We start from the raw sequence: 16,548 nt of genomic DNA, 5'->3' as shown, positions 1-16,548 counted from the left end.
TAAATGTATGAGAACTTCCTGATTAACTTTGTAGCATAATTAAATTCTGATCTAGAAAAAAAAAAGTTGAAAATCATATGTTACTTTGGGAACAAGCATCGTTCCCACTGCATCCTGAGGGAAGGAGAGGCTTGTCCACCTCATGCTGGACCTTTGAGGAGATCATTAAGCTTCGGGGAGCTAAGGAGAGGAGCTGATTTATTGCTTCTCTGCTTGTCCTCCAAGACAGGATAACTAAGGATAGAAGGAATACAGTCATCCCATTGTAGGTAGTAATATCATCCCTCACTGTATGCCTTGCTTGTGAGGTTTGTCTGCTCTTTGGGGGACTTATAGAGTTACTTTTATGTGGAGAGAAAGGCCAACTCTGTGCATGTTCCCCTGTTCTTTGAAGCGGCACAGACATTGAAGAGCTATACTGAGCATCCAGATAAGCAGGCACTTTCAGGAGGTGTTTATATTTTATGGCTAAAATACATTACTTTAATTTTCCGAACCTATAGCCCTGCTAGGGTTGTGTCTCTGACAGTTCTACTGAGGATAATGTTCTCTGCGTGCACAGTGCAGTTGCCTTAGAAGAACTCGCTGGTAAGTTCCCCCTGGGCAGGAGACACATCTCTGTTCATCTGGAAGGACAGGGATTGGGCACGCCATCTGGGGGAGATGTGCCTCAGCAGGGCGAGGGGAGAGCCCACAGTTCCTGTCTGCTGGTGGGAAAGGCGGTAATAAATTTGTGATACAGACTAGGGATTTCACAGCTCTTTTATGAGCTTGAAGGAAGGAACCATCCCTGTTTCCCGCTGTGCTTCTCCACCTTTCTGCAGCAAGGGGTAGTAGGCGTAAAGAACAGATCAAGTCGCATTTTTGTTTTATTTTTTTTACAAAATGGTATGTCCGACAGGAAGAAGTGGCACCACTCTGGTGAGTGTAAGCTATTTCCCACTTCATCCTCTTCTCTTTACGGTGGCTTGCTAAAATACTGTAGTACAGGCAAGGGGTGAAATCACATTTGTTAGCAGTAGCCACTGGTTCAGCCAGTCTTGACCCTTATCTTGGTGGCAGCATATTAATCCTGACCTGTGCTATATGTCTGTATCCCGTATCTGGGGCAGGAAGCTAGAAATGAAAACCAAACCCTTCCTTCCAGCAGTCTGGTGTCTCAGCGTTGAGCTGCCCATGTCTCCCAGTTACCCAGGCTGGATCCGTGCTGCTGCTGCTGCCCGCATTCAGAAATACACAGGCACTTTAATTTGCGGCCGCATCCCGGAGTAAATCATCCCCTTGTTGCACATGGATCTGAGGAGCTTTAAAATCCCTGTCTGGGAGAAAGCAGCACTTTGAGCCGCTGAGCTCGTGCAGTGATTTATGGTAGGAAAGATTCTGAAGCAGTTTCTGGTAAAGAGGGGGTGGCTTTATTTTCTTGGGTAACAAGATCAACACAGTTCTTGTTATGAGTAAAAATACTTTTAGAGAAAATAACAGGTATTTTTATAGCAGAGGCTACTGAGACTAAATCATGAACGTACGTAGCATTTCTCTTTTTATACCAGCAAAACAAGAGGCTCTGAAATAGCTGCCTTGGTACGCGACTGTGCAGGCTAACAGCAATCCAGGGGCCAGCGCGCTGCAGGGGCTGGGAGCCCCTTGTAGCGTCCGGGAACGTCCTCCTCAAACTGGTCTGTCCATGCAACTCTGTTTGACTTTTCCAAGGTTGGGAAAGATTTATTGTATGAAACGGAATTTCATATTCTGGGATAGGTATGGTGTGTCATTGAGTTGAATCAGAATGTTTTCCAGAATAGTCATGGTGATGCTTTTTTCCTTGCTAATTCAGTGCTTGTGGGGAAAGAAAAGAGGAATGAACTGTAAGCCCTTTTGTATAATTAAAAAAAAAAAAAAAAAAAAAAAAAGGCACAAAATTACTATGTACAGCTGTTACTAGAGAAAAACCGGTCAAGAAGGATTCCAGGTGTCTCTCAGGTAATGATATTATTTAGTTGCCTTTTCAGGAAATACAATTTAAAATTACTGTGTTCATGCGCAGCGTGCAATTAGTCTTTTGCATTGCTTTGTGTATTTCACCAGCAAGCTATCCCAGAATAATACCCTGAATTCTCAATTGGTGTAATTCATTATAGTTCCATTAACTTCCAGAGAGGCTACTCTGGTTTATTCTGGCTCCGTTTGTGGCCAAAACGTTCAATTCTGAATATGTAATAAAAGTGTTAGTCATCTCAACAGCCGTTACTCACATTAGCATTTTGTGCCCAGTCCTGGCTGTTTTAATGTGTTTTTTGTTGATCAACAAAGAGGTTGTTGTGCACAACAGGGTATACATGGGCAAAGATTAGATGTATCTTTCTCTGCTTTTGAACTTTATTCTGGCACTTTTACTCTTCTGCATAGCATTCTCCTCCACACGTAGTCTAATCAGATCTGGTCTTCCTGGGAGGCTTGCAGCCAAAATAACAGTCCGTACTAGCGGCCATGGGACTGAGGGCAGTACTGTGAAGACTTCCCTGCTTATGCATTAGCAGACAAGGAAGAAAAGATTTTTTTTAAACGTTTGATTTGGAATTCTGTGTGATTTTAATTTTTTTTTTAAGTCAGCTGTACTGGTATTAGTAATAATTAATCCATCCCAATAGAAGAAAATTACATCTTCTCAGACATCTTTATAGACAAGTGCTATGATGGTTAGAAACAATATTTGCTAAAGGCAAAGATTCTAGCATGAAATAATACCAACATTATTATTTCTAAGGATCCATCTGTCAAATATAGTGCTATTTAGGATAGCTAGAGTACTTATAAGATGTAGCCTGTAATGTGAGAAAATGTTATACCAGGATTCTCTGTTGAACATTTCGTTCTTTCATGGAGAGAGTCAAAAATCAAATGCTACAGTATTTTCTGCTTATAGAACCTCGTTACGGCTTTCTGTCATCCCACACATCAGCCACTTAACCTAGTGACCTTATTCTGATTTTACTGTTAGTGAACTTAATTCTGTAAGTCTTTGTAGGCTGAAACTTTTTTTTTTTCCCTCTTAGTTCTTCAGAAGAGGTCATTATAAAATCATGCATCTTTCTAATATATTCAGCAAGTTTTGCTGGAAATAACCCACTAACATTCTTTCTTTGAAGACATCATGTTTTCATAGTATTTCATCACTAGAATTTAGTATGTGGTTTATATCACAGTGATCATCCCTTCATGTTCTCCCTGCAGCAAGGTGCCAGAGGAAAAACTCTTCTTCTGTCTAAATCAGTCTGTTAAATTTTCTGCTGGTTCTAGCACAGTGATTTTTTTTTTTTTTCTTAACTTCAAGGAGTGTATGTCATTTATTCCTATTTCTTTAAAAATGTGGGAGCAGTTTTTGGAACCATTAGTTAAGCAAAAGTTTTTAATCTGCCATTCTCTGAATTCATTCTTGGATGCCTTCGTAGTTCTGTCGTAAGATCAATGTTGCCATGTTGCTTTTTCCCCAACTCTCTTATTTCACAGATGATCAAAGTTACTTTTTCTTGCAGATAGAACGGAATAGACAAAATAATTCATCTCCGTGCATTTCTTTGCACTTACATTGAATGATCTGCACACATATTTGTGCTTTTTCCCGTCTGTAAAGGAGGTGGTTTTTTTGGACCCTAACCTTCACTGATCTCCTGGAGCGCTATTTTGATAAACTCGGTGTCTGTAGCTTAGGCTTGAGCTGTGTTGTGGTGAGGAAAGGAGTGTGTATTTACACCCTATGTATTTAAATCCCATTTTCTCTAAGCTTTCTCTGGTTGCAGGGAGACTATTACTTTTTATAATGAAACCACCTTACCATTACAGCGACTGTTATTTTGGAGGAATGTCAAGAATTGTTTAAATCTCCACAAGGCCTTAATAATTTAAATGAATTTTTGGTGCTAAAGGTGCATGGGAATTTCCCAGTGTAACGAAATTACAAAATACATTACATACAGCAAAGTATTTTCTTCTTCCATACAGATATTTTGAGCTTGCATAAAATATTAAGCAGCTATAAATTATACCTATATATAGATATCCTTTTTTTTTTTTTGGAATCACTGCATGTTGATGGAGGGGTAGAGGAATTGCATGAAGCTTTGCCAGTCAAGGCTGTGTTCTGCCCTTAAGTAATTTCTCAGGATGCTGCACACTGCAAAAGGATAGTCTGAATATTAGAAAGGTTTAATAGTAAGATTCTTTATCAGAAGAAACTAGTGTGTTTCCTAGGCTTGAACACACACTGTGTTATCCAGTGGGTATGGTGATTTAGGTAATCAGAAACCTGTAATTCCCATTTTAATAAAGAATTCGTGTGGTGCTTCCTGGCCCTGGTGACTCGTAGGGACATTGGCTGGGGAAGGATACATGGAACATTAGCACAGCTCAGGGCGTGATCGTGTTTTTTCTTACTGAGGAGTGGAGCTTTTACCATATGGAAAGACTATCCCAGAGTTAGTGGATCCCAGGGGAACAAAGACAGTTCTGTAGAATGAGTCTGTCTGTGACTCTTACCGTCACACCACACAATTACTTCATCTTGCATCCTGGCTGTGCATCTCTATTGTCTGATTAACTTGGACCCAGGCTAGTCGCTGTAGTCGTTTGCCATTCATTTTCACCGTTACCCTTTAAAATTTCCCTGAATATCTTCCACCTTGTCAATAACAGTGTGTTTCATAGGCGGTTTCATGATGTAGGCTAAAGCTTCGGAAGTTGGGCTCCTTTCTAACTACATCTTCAGCTGTGGTCTGTTGTTGGTGACCTTTGCATATGTGTTCAGCCCAGCCAGATCAGGAGAGCCCTGCAGATGTCCAGGGACCCAGAGAAGAAAAACAGCACAGGTCAGAGTGTAAACACAGGTCTTGAGTCCTATCATGAGTTTTATGATCCATTCACAATAAACAATGAATGATGAATAAAAGTTAAAATTGTGCTGTGTATGTGTCTTATGGACCGCATTGTAAGAGTTTAAAAGCATCTAAATAGAAGTCATTATAGATTAAACCACCCTCTTGATTCTGATTGAGACATGCTGATCGATAATTTTTTTGTTTGCCGTGTATTAATGTCTGGTACATGATCAGATTTCATGTTCATTGCTCAGTAACTGTTATAATAAATATTAATGTGTTGCTGCTCTCAAAGTACTTATTGAGATCTTTAAATTTCTTTAAATATATTCTCAGAACCTCTTAGAGTAACCAAAATTACCTGCAGCATTCTCCACAGCAAAATTATCCTGTGATGTTGATTGAAATTGTGCCAGTGCATCTGCCATAAAAACGTTAATGTCATGTCTGACTGAGACACATGCACCTTCTATGTTCATCATTTCGGAATCCATTATAAAGACCTTAATGGTAGCTGTATATAAAGACAAGCCATAATGACATCTTAAATGCTGTCTTTAAATTCACAGCATGAAAAGCCTTTTAGAAACACTGTATGAAAAAAAGCAGGTAGCTAACAGCAATTTGTGGGTGATATTCCTGGAACGTCTTTTATTTAGTGGGGGTTTTATATTAATTTCAATAGAAATAAATGGTTCCAGGAAGGTAATGGGGTAAATAGAACTTTGTTCTTAGTGAATGACATTTGAGACCTCAGGTCAGCTTGCTTGTTTCTCAGCAAAGATAAGAAAATTCACACCAGAGTTTGGAAGTGTATCAGCTGGTTATACAAAATTAAAAAATGTATAAGAGAAATATAAGATCTAAAGCATATTAAATTTGTAAAAAGGATATATATGTAGAAAAAGCACTATACAAATATTGTAGAAATCCTTTCTGTAGCAAGGTTATTTGGAAGGGGCACGAGCTTCTCATGAAACAATCTCTCAGAAGGAAGGGGTTGAGATTTTTTTATAATTCTGTCAAGGACCTTATATAGTCACTTTCTGGGCAATGACCTCCTTTTACCATAAGTCACCACAGTACACTCAGTTTGTCTCAAATTTTGCTAAACGCAGGGAGAGGAAAGGGGAATAGATGGAAAAGAAGGCGAAAGTACTAAATTTTACGGGCTTCACCCAGAATTCTTGGTAATCATCACTGAAGCCCAGAGGATGCTGGAGGAAAGCATGGGCTTTTCCGAGGATCTTTCCTGGAGTCACATCTAACTTCCCAGTTTTTCACTTCAGTATTCAAGACATTGAAAACTTTGGGCAGTGCTTTACTCTTTAAAAGGTTTACTTTAAATAAAAATATTTAAAAAAACAAAACAAAACCCCCACAATTTTGATTCCCGGGTTTCTAAATTTCTTTTCTTAATTACACAGTTTATAATATTGACATGACCGTTGATCCAGTCAGTAGTACTGATTGATTGTATTATTAGGCTTTGTTCTTTCAAGTGTTTTCTATCAACATTGGTTGGAAGATTATAATAACCCTTTATAATCTTTCAGATGATGAAGAATCATATTGGCTGTCGAAGTGTCTCACTGGGCTGTTAGATCCCAAGTTTACTTGTGACTGAGCCTTTCTTGACAAAACTGGCCCTTTTCTCATGCCTGCCCGCCCCAAGAGTCACCGTTTCCTCCATGGAGGATTAGCCTCCCTCCTCTCCCCATCCTTGCATGCACGTAATCGGTGTCTACAAGAATAATAAAAGCTCTTAGCTGCTCTCACGTTTACAGAGGTGCCTCTGTCCTTTGGATCTGGCTTGTGCGATCCCTTTCATTCCTCAGTGTCAAGATGTTTTATGAAGTCAAGTGAACGTTACTCATGGCTCACACACAAGGAACCAAAGCAGGGGTGTTCATCAAGGTCAGTGGTAGGATCAGGAACAGATCCCGTGTCCCCCTGAATGCAGCGCGGGACCCCGCGTGTTGAATAACTTTGATTCTTAGAAAATTATTTGTAGTATGCGGTGCCAGAAGATTGTGGGGTTGGGAAAAAATGACTAAACTTCTGCTTATTCCAGAAGTTTTTATCCGTGCTTAGGTACCCAAGTCTTACCGGAATAACAGCAAGTAACAAATATTGCCTAGGGATATGATGAAAATAAATCATTTCACACTAGCTACAAAACAGCCACTAGTAATGGTAACTTTTAGTTTCCAGAAGCATAGACAGAAGTAAAATTGGGGAAATAGAGGTAAAAAACATGTTACTAACCTTCTGACTAAGCAGCCACTCGTGAGTGCTTCCAACGCTATTGTTAGTGATGGAGAACCAATATATAAACTGCAGGAGATGCTCCATTTCTTCTTTACTCATTTAGTGCTTTCTCAACTTTTTTTCTTTTGGCAGTGAAATTTTGAATGATTAGGCTCTATCCAATCATTAATTATGTATGTTCGCACGTAAGGATAGTTTTAATGTAGCTGTTTTGTGTTCCAAGGTTAAAATTGCATATATGAATGAAGGGACATAGTGCTTGTGTCACTAACTTTTAAATTATTTTAAGGCTTGAAATCTGTCTTTTTGTCTCTCAAAGAAAACAGATAAGACCACATATTTATGTTGCTGTATAAATAATATAAGTAGCAAAATAGCTTCTGATGCGAATGTAGTATTTTTTTAAACATTATTATTCTTACTTACTAATATATAGTGAAATACAGGCAGGCAAAGTTCCTGTTCAAATAGATTTTTATTTCAGATTTTTTCACCTGAAGCGTTCGCTCAACCTGAAGTAGAAATATCTATACCCTAAAAAAAAGAATTTATAATATAATTGAAAAAAAAAATCTTAAGGCAGCTTGGAAGATATCACTTAATAAGGTTGTGGGTACAGGTTAGTAATTTATTCACCATAAAATGCCATCATTATAAAAACATACATTTCACAGAGTTATTGCAGCTTGTGGCTTCCCTTGAGTTGCATTGATTTCCTCAAAAGTTGTTTAATGGGGAAAGAAATCATTCTCGTGGCATAAGAGCCTAAGCTCCAGCTATTTCAAAGCAGGGTAGTGCAACTTCAGGGCACTGGGTCGAACGTGGCGCGGGTGCAGCTCACACTTGTTTTTTAAGACTACCTTCAGTACACAGAGGCAGATCTCTCTGGCCTCATGATCCCTGCAGGGCTCTTAGTGAATAAAATATGTGTGTCGGGACGATGGTCTTCTAAACCGGCTGGCTTTTATGTACATTTCCAGGAGACAGACTAGATAATCCAAAGACTATTCAAGCACAAGGGCAACCCAGCACTTTATCCAAAGAAATAAAAAAATAAAGAAAAAAGAATTCAAAAGGCTTTATTGTTTACAGATCTTTTCAGTCACTGTTATATATTTCACAATCCAAGAGGTACTGATTTTGAGTGAAGAAGTTAGCACAGGAGTAGCTATACTTCTTACGAATGCCTGCCCAAGGGGTTTGAGACTTACTGTTAGTATTCACTGAGAAGCCCGGTTTCAAAGTGCTCATAAATAGCTATGCTACTTTATCTTCGCATTCTAAAGAGCATTACGGGTGGCCATTTTACATAAAGGTTAACAAAATAATCTCTTACTGGTTTGAAATCGGTAGGTAATATAATTACCATTATTCAAACTCTCCTTTAGGACTGACTTTCAAATGTCAGGCTCCTCCACATCCTCACAGACAGGGGTTAGGCATAATAGTAAATATCATCTGACAATACCATAAGGGGTAACCTTAGAGGTGATGCTTGGAAGCCCACCACAGTCAGTGCCAGGGCCTGGATCAGCTGGGTGGGCTTAGCAACATTAGCTGTAGACACCAGAAAAATTCACTAGAGCAAAAATGATGCCAGTTGGAATTCCAGGCCTGAGGTGTATGTTTTACGTGCCTGGTGAGAAATTACTTTGGCTCCACTACCTCACGTTGAATTGAAAGATCACAGCCCAGAAATTTTTTCCTAAGCTTTTCTTAGCTTCGTGTTTTTCATTCTTCCATCTGTCTGTTTTGTTGTTTTGTTTACTTGACCTGCACGCTGTTTAATGTCTCCTGGGGACGCTGTTCAGAAGCCTCCTACCTCCACCCTGGGTGGTACAGATGATCCAAATCAAGGAAGTCCAGAGCATGACTCCAGCAAACAGTCACACCCGGGACAGTGAGCTCATCTGAACCTTTTCAGACGGCGACTTTTTAAATGCACTTGCCTGGACTCGGATGTGCTGGTGTGCTAGACGACGGCATATCTAACCATGGTGCACAAAAATGAGCCTCATCGGGCAGCATTAATACAGAGTTTCTAAAAGATTCGAGGGTCAGAGGTGGAAAAGGATTTCTAGCACTGTATGTAATAAATCTGGACTTCCAGTGGATGATTGAAAAGCCGGAGTGTGCTGTTGCTGAGCAGCCTGACTCGTCACCAAACAGCCTTTGGCCAGTCAAAAACCACCGCAGCACCCACGTTGCCAACATTGACATTGCTTCTGTCCAGCACCCATGAAAAATAAAGCAGGCAAAGCAACTTCAATTGTTCGTAGGTTTCATCTATCAAAATTGCAGCCTCTTAGCGTTCACCGCTTCATAATGGAGCCTCTACCTGACCCATGTCGGGAAAGATTTGAGCACGTGATAAAGCTTTCTCTTCATATTGTTAAGGCAGGTACTAATTTTTAGGAGCTGGAGACACTGCAAATATATAGTATACAGCTGTATATTGTAAGGATTTTCAGGATCACTGGGTTACTGGTAAATCACAACCTTTGACAATGTTTATAACCGGTGACTTTCTTAGAATTATGGCATTACTGAAGTATTTTTAGCAACAGGTATTATTATGGATTGTTGAAAATTAATAACTCACCTGATTAAGTACATATGGTTCATTGAAATATCCCATATCAAAGTAATTTTAAAAGAGGGTTTTCTGTTAGAGATCATAGTTTTGATGATTAAAATTAATGAGCTCTTTCAGAGTCTCCGCAGATAGTTGTAAAAACGTATTCTTTTTTTCCCCTCTGATATTTTGATATATGAAAAGGGGCTTTTTCATGCTTCCTGACCAAACTTATTATTTTCTTGTCAAATTTACCCAGACTTTTTTTGCCATCTACTTTCAAGACAATATGAACTGGTAACAGATGAGCACCTGCGTTGTCTCCAATAAATAATCATTGAGAAGGAAACCGTATGTCAACCGGATAACTTCATAAGTTTCCCTGTGTGTTTGAAATAGCCTTTTTTTATTTAATTAAATAAAAGAATTGTATTTTAAAAGCTTTTGCAAAAGGGTGACATCAGGAAAACAACAGGCTTTGCAAATAAAAAGTCTCCATGTTAAGACTTAGGACGCTTTGTCAGTGGTAATACAGTCTCAGAGGGTGAAATGTAAACTTCCTTACTGAACTGGATACAATTTATAAATTTTGTATAGCTGGATCTAAACTTTTTGCTGGAGTTGTTTTAAAATGTGTCTTCATAAACACTTCCCATGGAGTTATTCTTTATAAAAATAAACGTTAATAACTAACTGACAGAGAATTTATAGAACTGCAGTCTCAACTGCCTTTAGGCCTCAGGGGATTACGGTACAGTAAGCCCAAATTTATACAAAGAACAAAATATAAAGTAGAACAGAACAAAGGGAATGGCAAATGGTTCTTACTGTTTTCCTAAAATTAAAATTGTGACATATTCCTGCTACTTTCACTGAAGCATATGCGTGAACTGTAAATACCGATGTTTAATTTTGAATCTCTGAGTGATCTAAACGGATCTATTTCTTATGAAAAATGCCTGATTATGGCCAGAATGTGTATATACAGGATAACTTTAGCATAGGTGGAAGTGGTGTTTTCTAAATTGCCTGTCAAGAATGACTTAATCCTACTTTGCAGGAACTGCCTACATCAGTGAGACACATTCATTTCCATACGCATTCATTTAGGAGACTCTCTGCTGAGAATGTCAAAGAGATGCTAATTATCATCAGCTATGGTGATCCCTTAGGAATTAGCTTGAGATTGAGAAACCACATAATTACTGAAGTTACACTATAGTCAAGGATTAAAGTGATGAGTTCTGCTCCCTTTCTTTTTTTATTCTTTTGTGGCTTGGGGAGCAGCTGTCACCGGCAGTCCTGGTGCTCTTTAGGTGACCGTTTTGTGACCACTTTGTCCTCTTTCAGCCTAGTTTGTCTGCAATCAGTGCTGTGCAAAAGCAGAAGCAGGAGGGGCGGTAATTGTATGTGCGGCCTGATTGTTTCCCAGAGAAACCATCCTAGAGTAAATGGCAAGATCCTTTAGCAAGGGACTGATTTTAAGTTAAATCATCTTAAACTGAGTAAAAAGAGACAGCAGAACTTGCAAGTTCAGTTGAGTAACTCTATGGAGCAACACGTGCTGCCTGGAGTTACGCAGAATTCAGCCAGGAAATTCTGTTCTGTTAACAGGGGGTCTCTGAAAGAAATTTAGGAGACCTATGATAGCATTAATATCTGAAAATTTAAAGAAATTTTCGTCAGTCCTTACCACTCTGACAAAAACAGGAATCAGGTAAATTTTCATTCAGAACAGAAATTAAAATTGACAGACTCTTGTGCTGCCATTGATAAAATCTCCAGGATAGCAGATCATTTTAAATAAAGGTCAGTCCTTTCCTTGAAGATAAATGCATGTATCCTTTATAAATCTTCCCTGTTCCATTCTATTCCAAAAACAAAGAAAGCATTTTTTTTTTAATAATTGCAAATTCTTTATTGTGAGCAAAGCAAGTTTACAATGCTAATACATTTTATCTGGCAGTACGTGCCAGAAATGTGAATGCTCCTTGTATCAGTTTGACATTGATGGTTGGTTTTAAAATTATCAGGTTATGTCCTGATAATTCAATGACATAAATCTGGTAGCAGTACAGTGTTCAAATATATTTTCCTTTGCCGTGTTTGTTTTTCTGGAGTGAGTGGTTAACCTAGAATCAATCCTGTGCATCAAAGCAGTGGCACTAATCCCGCGGGGTCTGTGGCCTTAGGGCTGTATTTGCAAAGGACACATCCCATTCTAATGTCACTTAGCATGCTGAGGAATTCAAACATTGAGAGGGAAAAAAAATGTTTTACCAAGGGAAACACGTTATCGATATTTATGATAACAAAAACCATGTGGTACACTTGAAGCTAGTTACCAATAGCATAGAAATATAAGAAAATGAGAACACTGATGTAGTCTTTCAACTATAAATAGCAAGGTCCATGTTGTGCTTTCACCCATATTGCACTAAAAGTCAGCAATGGATACTTTGCAAAGTGCTATTAGATAACATGGTTTTAATGTGGACAGTTTAGCTAAGCAAGTGTAGCAGCTCTACCAGATGTTTTGGATGATAGGAATGAATTAAATAGAAGTGTTCAAGTTTGGGGATGCTTTGTTATATCTTAAATATATGCTAACAAGGTGAAGAGAAGTGAAGTTATGTCTGCAACAGTGTTTTCTACATGTAAAATCTCATGAACTTTTTTTCTCTCTTGCAGTACACTTTTCAGGAATTTGGACACTGAGAGTATGTTTTCTATTTGTCTGAAGTTAGGTCATTGTAGGCAAACAGATTGCTCAAATTTGGGGTACTTCTACTCATTTTTTGCTTGCTTTGCTCCCTGTATATTTTTTATGGCAAAGCTGAGCTTTTAGTACTGGTTTTAGTCCTTTATTGAGAATAGAGCTTGTACTGAGAGGAGCTGGATTCTGTTTTCTCAGTGAGTACAGCACTGTCATTACTAATTTGACAAGTCAAATTTTCATTACAAGTGATGATACACAGAGAATGAATGTGGGTGGGTGCTTTTTTTTTTTCAGACTGAAAAGTTAACATTATAGACTAGAGGGTATTTCTCTTTTAATAATTGACTTCTGTATATCAAAATAAAGTAATGCAAAAGTATTACAATTAAAATACAACTGGACTGCCTGTCTTTAAGCGAGTGACAGAAATTAATTTTAAAATGCCTGTAGTTTTCAGAAGTCATGATGCTGTGTTAGTACAATGCCAGGATCCAACCTCAATGCTGGCAGTGGAGCGAAGTTGTGTGCCCCCTTTCATTGCTAGCACATTCTCTGCGGTGATTTTTCTCTCTACCAGCTCGACGCGGCGGTTCCCCAGGCAGAGTCTGGCTGGCCAGAGACGGCTCCCAGTGGAGAGCTTGGAAGAGGCAGTGCTGTTCTGCGTGGACACGAGGTGTTGTGTACCAAATGTCTTGAGAATGGGTCCTGGCATTTCTCTGTATTAGAGTAAAGGCATCTTCTGTTTCTGGGCCCCCAACGTTATGGGACTGTATTGATTTAATTTCACCCTGACTCCTCCAAACCAGTGAAAGCTATTTTTAGGTTTTGGTTTGAGTTATTTTCTAGAATATTCTTTCTTAGTTGAAAACTCCCCCTGCACACCAAATAATATTACTCTTCAAAACAAACAACAAAAATGTATGTCAGGTGTTTTTATTTCAAGTCTTTAATCTTCTTAGCACAAATATTCTTCTAGTACCTGAACTATGATTCCCTTTCCCTTATCAGTCTTGTTTCTTGCAGTTATTCACCTACAGAAGGTATATTATCTATTGGGAACTTTTCCTTTTCATGATCAACATTTGTTGGTTTAGGTGGTTTAATTAACTGGCTTTCATCAAACAATACTCTTGTCTGTATTTAAATTAGTACTGTTCTTCTCAAAGGTATAACAATCATTCATATCATATTACATAATATCAGAGTAAGAAATTTAATTTCATGAGAAGTCAAGGAACTGTACTTCCTCAAAATGGTGATGAAATTTAGACAGTAGAGGTTTTCAGAATGAAAAACTAGTTTTATGTTCAAGACTGTCTCTCATTTTTCCAAATGATTTTGTGTCCAGCAGTGAATAATATTTTGCTGAAGCTTTCTTTGGCTTTTAGTCAAGTGCTATAAATGAATTCATTAACGGGAATTATTTTTGGGCAGTAGTAGTGGGTGTGTGTTTAAAGTCTTATGGTGATGCATGATACTTTGAGCTTCAAGTCTCTGCCATCTTTTCATTAGCAGTTCTACCGTAAGAGGTAGTTTGGCTTAAAAGAAACAAATAAGCAAAACAAAAAAAACCCAAGCCTGTAGTGATCAACCATTATCTATGAGTCAGTCTACTACTATTCACCAGATTGCATTCTAGGCTGTCTGAATGAGAAGCTGCCTTCTTGGCATTATTAAAAGAAACATTCTGACAATAGAAATTGTGAACTTTGTTGCAGAAGTTTACTTGAGTCATTTAGGTCAATATTTTTTATTCTGCTTGGTTTTAATAGGTCATAAGAGCAAAATTTGTTTTCATGGGAAAGATTCGATTGAGATGTTTAGCAAAAAACTGAGACCCTTTCCCAGCCTGAAGTTAGCCTGAATTTAGCACAAATGCAGTATGTTGCAAAGACGAACATTTCTCTCTCATTTTTCTCGCTCGAGCACCAGTGGGACTGTTGTAGAAGACAAACAGGATTTGTGTCTAAACAGTAAAGAATGCTGAGCATGAGGGCCACGAGCACCGCTGGATATTACACAAGTCAAAGCACGGAGACATTATTTATTTAACACCAGCATTATGTAGGTTTTGTATACGTAGCCAACCACTGGTTCTACTTTTTGGCAAAAGCAGAGAGTGTGGGAGGAGAACAGCAACGAGGAAGGAAACGAGCTATGATAGTAAAATTATTCAAGTTTGTTTAGTTCTTGACAGTAAACTAATTTATGTGTATTAATTAAGAAGGACCCGACTTTAGGAAGTTATGTTGGAATATATAAAATAGTATTAGTGTAAATGTTAGATGGACTACCCTGAACATGCTGCCAGTAAATAGTAATTAACAATCATGAACATATTTTCAACATTTAGCACTGGAAAAGTATTTATAGCAAGTTAAAGTTTAGTGTGGAGAATGAGGCTGTAATTTAACCCTTTTCAGCATTTATTATAGGTAATGTATCTTGTCTGGACTGGACTTTGAAATTTTTTAATTAGCTTGTGCTTTGGAAATATGTCAGCTAATACCTATTGTGACCTTACAAAGATCTGTAAGTCTGTGATGCATGCTGGTAAAACTAAGAGGTTCTGATATATAAGCATATGCTTCATTGTAAGCAGTGGTTGCACTGGCTCTAGGGAGCTTCTATTTGCGTGTTTAATTTAGTGGCGTCCTTGGTCAGAAACACATTTTTTTGAGAAACAGTGAAAATGATTCTTGTGGGTTGCATATTTTCTTCTTGTTTCATTTTCAGCAGACGAGTATAACAACTGTGAAAGGAATGAAGAAATAGGACCCATTATTTACTTTCTATGAAAACCTTCAGTATTGAATCTCAAATTATGGTGTCTTTCATCTATGTGAAGATTAAACCTTCCTAAAACACACTGAAAGTAATAATCAGGGAAGTTACCATAATAGCATCAGCCTCAGTCACTGCATTATTATTTAATGTATTTCGGTTGAAATTAGTGCTGTTCTGGATATCATTATATTGAAAATTCAAAGTAATTAAAGATTTTATTTTTAAAGCAGGCATAACAAATAAAAGCCTGCTACAGGATGTTGATAGCTGGAATAAAAATGTCTACACATCTTCTGAGTGCATTAATAGCAAGGGAAAGGAGGGTTTTAGCTATAAGGAAGGATCCAGTTGTCTTGATATTTGAGCTTCAAGCAGGTAACTGTCAAAGCAGAGAGGGTATTGTTTTTTAAGTGTAGATAATGCATCTTTTATTAATTTACATGATAACTTAAATGTGAACGAGGTGTGAAATTGTAGTTTATGCAGTAATGATGGAAATTAAAATCATAGGTAAATGAGCCTGGACAGAGCCTACTTTACTTACCTTCAGCAGAGGACTCAGAGGAAACCTAGATGGGTTATCCAGTTTCGGGTTGCAAGATATTGGGAATTCTCCGTTTTCCTTTCAGACTGCAGCTACTCTTTGTCACTTTGAGAAGTTTAGTCTGAACCAAGGACACCTGTTCCACAGGTAGAGCAGTAACCTGGTGTTACCACTTTTTATGCATGGGTTTGCTTCAGATGGATGATTTCTTGCCTCACTGAACAGACATCAGGCTGTCCATCAGTCTTTCTGCCCATTGTTTTCAGGGAGTCTCCAGCAGAACCTGTAAGAGTTTATTGCCTGGAGGTCGGTGGTAGCAGAACGACTAGTCCATTACAAAATACAGTGTTTGATGACAGGAATAAGCTTCTCTCAAGGGTTTATCCTAATAAATATTGAAAATTATTTAAATTTTTTTTTGTTCTGGGTGTGTATTACTATCCATACTGCAGACCAAGAGCTGGAGCAAAGCCACACAGTGAGCAGAACACTCAAGCTCCTTTCCCTGTGCCACATGCACATCTTTCTCAATTATTCTTATTCAATAGGGCCATGAAAATGGTCAGAGGGCTGGAGCACCTCTCCGATGAGGACAGGCTGAGAGACTTGGGGTTGTTCAGCCTGGAGAAGAGAAGGATCCGGGGAGACCTTATAGCACGTCCCAGTACCTAAAGAGGGCCTACAGGAGAGGTGGGGAGGGAATCTTTATCAGGGAGTGTAGTGGCAGGAAAAGGGTAGAAAAGAGGGTAGGTTTAGATTAGATATTAGGAAGGAATCCTTC

The 16,548-nt window shown here is 38.5% G+C and overlaps 1 protein-coding gene across 5 annotated transcripts in view; it reads left to right on the top strand.

Moving 5' to 3' along the window:
• The window catches only part of XRCC4 (X-ray repair cross complementing 4), a 188,459-nt gene that overhangs the window by 105,043 nt on the left and 66,868 nt on the right, over nucleotides 1-16,548 (top strand). The gene's annotated exons all lie outside the window — the stretch shown is intronic.

This window comes from Rissa tridactyla, chromosome Z, assembly GCF_028500815.1.
Source record: "Rissa tridactyla isolate bRisTri1 chromosome Z, bRisTri1.patW.cur.20221130, whole genome shotgun sequence".
NCBI classification, from domain to species: domain Eukaryota; kingdom Metazoa; phylum Chordata; class Aves; order Charadriiformes; family Laridae; genus Rissa; species Rissa tridactyla.
Note: the sequence above shows the minus strand (reverse complement) of the source record. Positions and strands in the feature narration are given on the sequence as shown.